This window comes from Rattus norvegicus, chromosome 14, assembly GCF_021556685.1.
Source record: "Rattus norvegicus strain SHRSP/BbbUtx chromosome 14, alternate assembly SHRSP_T2T, whole genome shotgun sequence".
Taxonomy (NCBI): Eukaryota; Metazoa; Chordata; class Mammalia; order Rodentia; family Muridae; genus Rattus; species Rattus norvegicus.
Window position 1 is genome coordinate 105,767,907 of NC_141547.1, and position 11,575 is coordinate 105,779,481.

The following is an 11,575-nucleotide window of genomic DNA, read 5'->3' on the forward strand; positions in this document are numbered from 1 at the left end:
AAATGGTACCTTGTAAAACTGCAAAGTTTCTGTAAGGCAAAGGACACTGTCGTTAGGACAAAACAGAAACCAACAGATTGGGAAAAGATCTTTACCAATCCTATATCTGATAGAGGGCTAATATCCAAAATACCCAAAGCACTCAAGAAATTAGACACCAGACAGCCAAATAACCCTATTAAAAAATTGGAGTACAGACCCCGTGGGAAAGAGACCCAACCACCTGGTCAGGTGGGCACTCCTGAGCCTGCAGAGCGGAAGAGACCACCAACACTGCTCACCCCAGCCCATATCCCTGGCCCAAGAGGAAACTTTATAAGGCCTCTGGGCTCCCGTGGGGGAGAGCCCAGGAGCGGCAGGACCCCTGCCTGAGACACCACCGGAACCTGAAGGAAACAGACCGGATAAACAGTTCTCTGCAACCAAATACCATGGGAGGGAGAGCTAAACCTTCAGAGAGGCAGACAAGCCTGGGAAACCAGAAGAGACTGCTCTCTGCACACACATCTCAGACGCCATAGGAAAACACCAAAGGCCATCTGGAACCCTGGTGCACTGAAGCTCCCAGAAGGGGCGGCACAGGTCTTCCTGGTTGCTGCCGCCACAAAGAGCCCGTGGGCAGCACCCCTCGAGCGAACTTGAGCCTCGGGACCACAGGTAAGACCAACTTGTATGCTGCAAGTGACCTGCCTGGTGAACTCAAGACACAGGCATACAGGAACAGCTGAAGACCTGTACAGAGGAAAAACTACACACACGAAAGCAGAACACTCTGTCCCCATAACTGGCTGAAAGAAAACAGTAAAACAGGTCTACAGCACTCCTGACACCCAGGCTTATAGGGACAGTCTAGCCACTGTCAGAAATAGCAGAACAAAGTAACACTAGAGATAATCTGATGGTGAGAGGCAAGCGCAGGAACAAAAGCAACAGAAACCAAGACTACATGGCATCATCGGAGCCCAATTCTCCCACCAAAACAAACATGGAATGTCCAAACCCACCAGAAAAGCAAGATCTAGTTTCAAAATCATATTTGATCATGATGCTGGAGGACTTCAAGAAAGACGTGAAGAACTCCCTTAGAGAAACACAGGAAAATGTTAATAAACAAGTAGAAGCCTACAGAGAGGAATCGCAAAAATGCCTGAAAGAATTCCAGGAAAACATAAATAAACAAGTAGAAGCCCATAGAGAGGAGTCACAAAAATCCCTGAAAGAATTCCAGGAAAACACAAACAGTTGAAGGAATTAAAAATGGAAATAGAAGCAATCAAGAAAGAACACATGGAAACAACCCTGGATATAGAAAACCAAAAGAAGAGACAAGGAGCTGTAGATACAAGCTTCACCAACAGAATACAAGAGATGGAAGAGAGAATCTCAGGAGCAGAAGATTCCATAGAAATCATTGACACAACTGTCAAAGATAATGTAAAGCGGAAAAAGCTACTGGTCCAAAACATACAGGAAATCCAGGACTCAATGAGAAGATCAAACCTAAGGATAATAGGTATAGAAGTGAGTGAAGACTCCCAGCTCAAAGGACTAGTAAATATCTTCAACAAAATCATAGAAGAAAACTTCCCTAACCTAAAAAAAGAGATACCCATAGACATACAAGAAGCCTACAGAACTCCAAATAGATTGGACCAGGAAAGAAACACCTCCCGTCACATAATTGTCAAAACACCAAACGCACAAAATAAAGAAAGAATATTAAAAGCAGTAAGCAAAAAGGTCAAGTAACATATAAAGGCAGACCTATCAGAATCACACCAGACTTCTCGCCAGAAACTATGAAGGCTAGAAGATCCTGGACTGATGTCATACAGACCCTAAGAGAACACAAATGCCAGCCCAGGTTACTGTATCCTGCAAAACTCTCAATTAACATAGATGGAGAAACCAAGATATTCCATGACAAAACCAAATTTACACAATATCTTTCTACAAATCCAGCACTACAAAGGATAATAAATGGTAAAGCCCAACATAAGGAGGCAAGCTATACCCTAGAAGAAGCAAGAAACTAATCGTCTTGGCAACAAAACAAAGAGAATGAAAGCACACAAACATAACCTCACATCCAAATATGAATATAACGGGAAGCAATAATCACTATTCCTTAATATCTCTCAACATCAATGGCCTCAACTCCCCAAAAAAGCCATAGATTAACAAACTGGATACGCAACGAGGACCCTGCATTCTGCTGCCTACAGGAAACACACCTCAGAGACAAAGAGAGACATTACCTCAGAGTGAAAGCCTGGAAAACAACTTTCCAAGCAAATGGTCAGAAGAAGCAAGCTGGAGTAGCCATTCTAATATCAAATAAAATCAATTTTCAACTAAAAGTCATCAAAAAAGATAAGGAAGGACACTTCATATTCATCAAAGGAAAAATCCACCAAGATGAACTCTCAATCCTAAATATCTATGCCCCAAATACAAGGGCACCTGCATATGTAAAAGAAACCTTACTAAAGCTCAAAACACACATTGCACCTCACACAATAATAGTGGGAGATTTCAACACCCCACTCTCATCAAACGGAAAAAAGAGCATTTTCAGCAAATGGTGCTGGTTCAACTGGAGGTCAACATGTAGAAGAATGCAGATCGATCCATGCTTATCACCCTGTACAAAGCTTAAGTCCAAGTGGATCAAGGACCTCCACATCAAACCAGACACACTCAAACTAATAGAAGAAAAACTAGGGAAGCATCTGGAACACATGGGCACTGGAAAAAATTTCCTAAACAAAACACCAATGGCTTACGCTCTAAGATCAAGAATCGACAAATGGGATCTCATAAAACTGCAAAGCTTCTGTAAGGCAAAGGACACTGTGGTTAGGACAAAATGGCAACCAACAGATTGGGAAAAGATCTTTACCAATCCTACAACAGATAGAGGCCTTATATCCAAAATATACAAAGAACTCAAGAAGTTAGACCGCAGGGAAACAAATAACCCTATTAAAAAATGGGGTTCAGAGCTAAACAAAGAATTCACAGCTGAGGAATGCCGAATGGCTGAGAAACACCTAAAGAAATGTTCAACATCTTTAGTCATAAGGGAAATGCAAATCAAAACAACCCTGAGATTTCACCTCACACCAGTGAGAATGGCTAAGATCAAAAACTCAGGGGACAACAGATGCTGGCGAGGATGTGGAGAAAGAGGAACACTCCTCCATTGTTGGTGGGATTGCATACTGGTACAACCATTCTGGAAATCAGTCTGGAGGATCCTCAGAAAATTGGACATTGACCTGCCTGAGGATCCAGCTATACCACTCCTGGGCATATACCCAAAAGATGCTTCAACATACAACAAAGACACATGCTCCACTATGTTCATAGCAGCCTTATTTATCATTATCCAGAAGCTGGAAAGGACTAGATGTTCTTCAACAGAGGGATAGATACAAAGAATGTGGTACATCTACACAATGGAGATACTCAGCTATCTATAACAATGACTTCATGACATTCATAAGGAAATGGAATGATCTAGAAAATATCATCCTGACTGAGGTAACCCAATCATAGAAAAACACACAGGTATGCACTCACTGATAAGTGGCTATTAGCCCAATAACTCGAATTACCCAAGATGAAATCTACAGACCACATGAAGCTCAAGAAGGAGGATGACCAAAATGCTGAGACTTCACTCCTTCTTAAAAGGAGGAACAAAAATTTCCACAGGAGGGGTTATGGAGGCAAAGTTTAGAGCAGAGACTGAAGGAACAACCATTCAGAGCCTGCCTCATATGTGGCCCATATATATATACAGTCACCAAAACTAGATAAGATTATTGAAGCTAAGAAGTGCATGCTGACAGGAACTGGATATAAATCTCTCCTGAGAGATGCAGAAGAACATTTCAAATACAGAGGTGAATGCTAGCACCAAACCACTGAACTGAGAAAGGGACCCCCGTTGGAGGAATTAGAGAAAAGACTGAAAGAGCTAAAGGGGTTTGCAATCCCATAAGAACAACAATGGCAACCAACCAGAGCTTCCAGGGACTAAACCACTACTCAAAGACTATATATGGACTGACCCATGGCTCCAACTGCATATATAGCAGAGGATGGCCTTGGTGGGCGCCAGTGGAAGGAGAAACCCTTGTTCCTGCCAACGTTGGTTCCCCTAGTGTAGGGGATTGTCAAGGGGTGGAGGTAAGGGGTGGTAGATGGGTGAGGAACACCCTTACAGAAGGGAAGGGAGAGGTTATAGATGACTTATGGAAGGGAAACCAGGAAAGGAAATAACATTTGTAAATAAATATCCAATAAAAAAAAGAAAAGAAAAGAAAAAGGATTAACCCACAGGGTGAGTTCCCATCTGAATGTGATACCCAATTTTAGGCATTACTAAGAAATTATGCCAATATGAGAATGCTTTTGAAAAGTATATTTTGTCCCTAGCTCTGTAACCTCATTGTTATGAGCTATTTAGCATAGTACCACAACTAGTCTGTCTATAGCAGCCTTTGACACTTAAACAAAGTGCAATGAATGACTTGCATCTATACCTACAAGGAACATACAGGGATACAAGGCTGTGTTCTGCAAAGTCACCCCTCTACCCAAATCACCTTTCACAATGACTGTACTGAATGAGAGTTCATAAAGTGAGACTTTTTAAAAGTCAATTTCTTACAAATAAAGATAGTTTAAACTTCGAATGTATAATGAATCACAGGAAGTATCCACTCAATAAACAATCAACAATGCTGTATGGTGAAAAAGTGAAGTAATTTGAATAGTGGATAAAAAAATTAGTTAAAGTGCCAATTAAATCTCAACCTTAAAATTAAAGAAAATGCCCATTGAATAGACAATAAAGAAAACTGTCTGGACCTGTATAATAGTATTTCTAGTAATCTATTGAAGAAGTTAAAGAATATAATTCAATGAAGGTAAACATTCTCGAAATAAAATTCAGGATCAACATGAAAGAATATTTGCAAAAAGATGAGATTAACATATTACTGAAAAATTCCAAATCTCCCAATTTGTTAAAGTATAGAATGAAATGTAAACTTCAGAGACATCAGTAGGAAGGAGTAAGAAATCACAGGCCTGAGGGGTGAGAAAAACGATCTCTTGAGGAGTCACCACAACATAATGAACTGTATTAAAGGATAGCAGCATTAGGGTTGTTGAGAACTACTGCTCTAATTCATTCTACATGGTTTGTTTTCCCAATTGACAGGTTGTCATCAAACCACCACCACCACCACCACCACCACCACCACCACCACCACCACCACCACCACTACCACCACCATCACCACCACCAACAACAACAACAATAAAATCCTATATCATCATCTACTGCTACCCAAACTCATTTTTTAACTTTAGCAACTTAAAAATGGTACTTCCTACACTTACAAACTCAGAGTTTTGTGATGTTTGGAATAAATTCTCTGTTTTCAATATCAACATGCCAGCTGTCTGTTATCATCAGGAGACTTAAAAATAATTCTACTTCCAAGTTTATTATTCAGTATTTTATAAAAATTCCACAGAATAAAATATGTTACTTCATCCAGACAGAGCTGCACACATCTATAGCCAAAGTATATGGGAGATAGAAACATGGGGGAGAACAGTTCAAAACCTGCATGAACTCCCCAGTGAAATCCTGTACAGAAAGATCACACAACAGTGTGGAAATTCATTACTTAAGTCTGTTTTCTTCCTTGTTTGTGGCCAAAGGCTGCCTTTGCTTCTGAGTGTGCTCTTAGTTCTTGCCCTTCAGTTGCCTCTCACAACAGTAAGAACCTCCCACATAACTAATTTCTTCCATTTTTAAAATGTCTCTGATATCTACAAAGAGTCAAAAGAACCTGTGTTTTTAAATGGTTCCTGGGATTAAACTGAGCTCACCTGGATAATTTCTGCTTAAATTCATGCAAAGCCAACTGATTAAAAATCTTAATTACATCTTCACAATCCTTCTGTCATCTAATATAATATAATCAGGGGCTTAATTCTGAAGAAAAAGACTTATAGGATAATCTTAAAATTCTGCTTACTATACTGATCATCTTTATTATGGTTTTACTAAAAAGAAAACCATAGGAATTTAGACATTGCCATACATACACGTAGAAAATACACTTACTAACTAGTCTATAAAGAGCAAAGACTGTGGACAGCTTTAAAGTTCAGTGTACATAGAGTGTGAGCTATGCAAAACATTCTGAGGTAGTACTGAATGTCTCCAATAGCATTTGATATTTCCACTATAATCTATACTCTAACAGAATCTAGCCATCATTGCTATTCATATATTCTTAATCATTTACCAAACTCACCAGTCTTTATTGTGAAGAATCTTTTAATAGCTATCCTGCATGTTTTAATTTTCCATATGAAGTTAACTATTACCCTTCCAAGTAAAGATTGTGTTGGAATTTTGTTGGGGATTGCATCAAACCTGTAGTTTCTTTGGTAGATGATGGCCATTTTTACTGGTAGCTAGCTTGGTCTCTTGTTGATCATGTGGTGTCTGCTCTAGTTGGGGACTGGAGCATGGTGTTGAGGAGTAGAGGGAAGATTGGGGATAGTGTTGGGATATTGAGAGTGGAGGAAATCTGCATGCTGTCAACCTACCTGATCTCTTGAAAAGTGTGGTCTGCGTTTGGGAAGGGGCTGTGTGGTGGAGTTGTGGCTGGGATGCAGTGAAGAGAGATGAGGCACAAATGAACATTGAGTCTACTTGACATTACAGAATGGGAAATGTCCCAGGTGGGTGGTCTATCTGGCCTTTGGCAGGTGTGTCCTGTAATTGGGCAGGGAGTCTCTTAATGAGAACTTTTATTTTTTTAACCACAGGAATGTTATGTGAATATGCTTTTGTTTGTTTGTTTGATTTTTAGCAATTGCTTTTCTTTACTTTTATTTTTCTTTTTAGGCTTATTTATTTATTGTACTGTTACTGTCTTCAGACACACCAGAAGAGGGTCTTGGATCCCATTACAGATAGTTGTGAGCCACCATGTGGTTGCTGGAAATTGAACTCAGGGCGTCTGGAAGAGCAGTCAGTGCTCTTAACCACTGAGCCATCTCTCCAACCCTTTTTTTTAAAAAAAAGATTTATTTCATTTACTTTATGTATATGTGCTCTATCTGTATGTATACTTTCCTGTCAGCATAGGGTATCAGAATGCATTACAGAAGTTAGTGAGGCATCATGTGGTTGCTGGGAATTGAACTCAGGCCTCTGGAAGAGCACTCAGTGCTCCTAACTAGTGAGCCATCTTCCCAGCCCCTTTGTTTTTGGTTTAATCCCTGGTGTGGAATATGGGGTTGCTTTACATTATACATCATGACTAATTATGATTTGTCTCATGCTCTAGCAGGGTCATGATTTTTCCAGCTGCAGATAATTTACGTTTGGAATTCTAGGTACCTTAAAGAGGGTATATACATACAAGAGCCCCCAAGAGAGGCTGAAGCTGCCACTCCTCCTCCTACTGCTGCTGCTCTTGCTGTTGCTGCTTTTGTTGTTGTTGTTGTTGCTGGTATAGATATTCAAAACATTATCATAGTCTATAATCAAAATGATAAACCATTTAAAGTATAATGTGTAAACAAAAATTAAAGTGGAAATCTACAACTTATTTATATATTTTTTCAACTTAGGGCCAGGCCAATACAGAAGAAATTATAAGACATAAACTGGGTTCAAGTTTTTGAGAAGGATAGTTAGACAAATAAAAGTCACCATAAAAATGTTGTTAGAATCACATAAGAATAGAAAAAATAAATGGCCAACAGCAGTATGCAAGTATATATGACTATACTCTAATATTCTTCCTCATTCAACAAAAGACTGTAGCAAAGGTTAAATTTTTTTAAAAGGTACAATGAATGAAAAGACAGATAAGAAGATAAATTTTACCTCAGTATAACATACAAAACTGAGCAGCTGGAAGCCACAAGGAATAAAGATTTTGTACCAGGGCAGAACGAATCTGCCCAAATGTTGATCTATTCGTGGAAACAATGAAAAAGAAGACAATAAAAGACTGACTGTCCTCACAGTATAAGAGAAATTAAAATAAAAATGGTGCACTGATACAATGTAACACTTTTAATAACAAAATATACCACTTGGCAACATACTTACCACCTTCAAAACACACACACACACACACACACACATAATTAAGAAATATGCACAAAAATACTATCTCAGGAGTAAATTGGGAAACTGAAATGAGCAAGAACAAAAAGGTCAGGTGATCTGAGTGCACAGTGAGTATATGATACAATGAAGATGATAAAAAATATCATACAGGGGCCATTTAAAAATAGGGAGGGTGGACTGGAGAGATGGCTTAGTGGTTAAGAGCACTGACTGTTCTTCCAGAGGTCCTGAGTTCAATTCCCAGCAACCACATGGTGGCTCACAAACATCTGCAATGAGATCCGATGCCCTCTTCTGGCTTGTTTAAAGACAACTTACAGTGTACTCACATACATAAAATAAATAAATAAATCTTTAAAAAATCTGAAGCGCAGCACACCATGAGATAACCTGCTATTTAGCATCTAATATGCTCAAATTTTAAAGATACACCAATTGAAGTAATGCCTGAGACAGCTTGTGAACTACAATTGCTATAAGGTCTAATTAATGTAAAAGTTGGGTGTGGAAATGCAATACTTAATAGAAATTTCTAAGAGAAAGGGTTGAAAAGAAAAAAATATGAAGGGCTCAAAAGCTAAAAATACTAAAACCAGATGGATTCAAACACAAATATATATGAAGCTAAAGCCAAAGAGTTAACATAAAAATCAGTGCAAACAAAGCACAAAATGCTTGGTTTACTGGACTCAAATCAATGATATGGAGACCTTCACAGTGAGAAGCACTGCAAACAAAAGTGTCCATCAACTAAAGAGAGAAAGCAGATAAAAAGGACACACAATAATAGTGAATGTTTAGTGCATCAAGATGAATCTCTAATTTTACATAAGCCTATTGCAAATAGGTGAAAAAGAATGAACAAAAGTAATATCCAAAAACCAGACAGTTTACAAAGTTAACCCATGTTATATGTACATAGCTCTGGACTAATAAAATATAGTTTTTAATTATGAAGAAAAAAACCCATCAAAATGGAAGAATCTCAGAACAAAATAAAATGTATCATTCTCTGAAACATTCCTTTTGTCTAAATCTCATTTACTTGTTACTCTCTGAAAGCCTAAACTTGTAACTAGGGAGTTCTTACAGCAGAAACATCTCAGTGTATCACTGTGGATGCTAAAGGCTACAGAGTTCCTTTCCCCTGGAACCAGATGCTTGCCTTTCCTTTCTCTCACCCAGAGAGAATTTATTGGCTCTGATCATGAGGTCTTCTTCCCTTCCTTGTCTTTCAAGGTGATGCATCAGTCAGCAGTCCAGCTCTTACAGAAACGTGACTTAATAGTGCCTGTTCTTTCCTCACAGTGTGATTTCTTTTCTTTTCTCTTTTCTTTCTTTTCTTTGTTTACTTTTATTTTGTTTTTCTGTCCACTCATTGCCTCCCTCTGAGTCTGCCCTTCCACAGTTCCTCATCCTCTTTCTCCTCCCCCTGTCATTAAGAGGATGTCTGAAAAAAAAAAAAGAATATATCTGCCTCCCCCAACCCCCAGCCAGGCCTCCCCACTCCGTGGGGCCTCAAGTCTCCCAAGGGTCAGGTGCATCTTCTCCCACTGAAGTCAGACTAGGACTTCAGGAAGTCCTCTGCTTTACATGTGTTGGGGGCCTTGTATACTGCTTGTTGGTGGCTCAGTGTCTTAGAGATCTCAGGGGTCTTGGGATAGTTGAAACTACTGATCTTTGTGTGGGATCATTTGTCTCAGCCAGCTGCTTGCTGTGCCTCTTGTAGAACAGCCATGCTAGTACACCATAGCATAAGTAATAGTGTCAGGTCTTGGAGCCTCCCCTTAAAATGGATCCCAACTTGGGACTTGTCATTGATCCATCTTTCCCTCAGTCTGTTCTCCATTTTTGTCCCTTCAGTTCTTTTAGACAGGAATAATTCTGGGTCAGTGTTTTTGACTGCGGGATGACAACCCCTTCCCTCCATTTGCTGTCCTGTCTTTCTAGTGGAGGTGGACTCTACAAGTTCCCTTTCTCCACTGTTGGGCATTTCAACTAAGGACTCTCCCTTTGAGTGCTGAGAGTCTCTCAACTCAGGTCTCTAGTACTTTCTAGAGGGTCCCCACCACCTTCCACCCATTGAAGTTGCTTATTTCCATTCATTCTGCTGGCCCTCAGGGCTTCTCTCCTGTCTCTCCCCTCCCCCTGCCTCATACATGACCATTTCCTCCCTTTCCCTACCCCTCCCTTCTCTCACTTAGGTTCCTCCCTCTCTCTGCCTACCATTATTGTTTTCTTCTCCCTTCCAAGTGAGATTGAGGTATCCTTGCTTGAACCCTTCTGCTTGTTAACCTTCTTTAGTTCTGCGGATCGGATGGTACCCTGCGTATTCTGTATTTTTTTTTTTGGCTGATATCCACTTATTAGTAAGTACATACCATACATGTCCTTTTGAGTCTGAGTTAGCTCACTCAGGGTGATATTTTCTAGTTCTATCCATCTGCCTGCAAAACTCATGATGCCCTCATTCTTAATAGATAAATAGCACACCATTGTGTAAATGAACCACATTTTATGTATCCATTAATCAGTTGAGGGACGTCTGGGTTGTTCCCAGCTTCTCATTATTAGCGATAAGGCCACTATGAACATAGTGGAGCATGTGCCCATGTGATATGGTGGGGGGGCATCTTTTGGAAATATGCCTAAGAGTGGTATAGCTGGGCCTTCAGGCAAATCCATTTCCAGTTTTCTGATGAAACTCCAGACTGATTTCCAGAGTGGTTGTACCAGTTTGCAACCCCACCTGAAATGGAGGACGGTTCCTCCTTCTCAGCATGCTTGTCAACATGTGCTATTACCTGAGTTTTTGATTGTAGCCATTCTGATCGGTGTAAGGTCTCAGAGTCATTTTGATTTGAATTCCCCTGATGACTAAGGACTTGGAACAGTTCTTTAAGTGCTTCTTGGCAATTTGAGATTACTCTGTTGTGAATTCTCTGTTTAGCTCTTGTTACACCTTTGGAGCAAGCAGGATAGAAGCAAAGACTCTTAGTATTGCAGTTGCTTTAAACGATGTTGTATTTCTAATCCAGAAGTCATGTGTTTACTTTTCTCGCAAGATAAGTACCCATATCTCTCAGAGATGGATGTTATTTCTAAACATCATAACTTTAAAATACAAATGATGATTGTAAGATTCATTTAACTCATGCCAGAAAGGTTATTCACTTTAAAACTTGCAGTTACTTATGGGAAATATGTATTACATTCTAAATTAAGTATTCATTTCAATCAGTAATTCTAGGGTAGCTATAGAAAGGCCAGTTTAACACCTTAAATTTTGATTCTCAAAAACTATTTTAAATGTTAGGCAGGGTCCTGGGTTTTTACCAAATTTTCTGTTTTAGAAACTGAACTGGTCAATACTTAATACCATTAATTCAC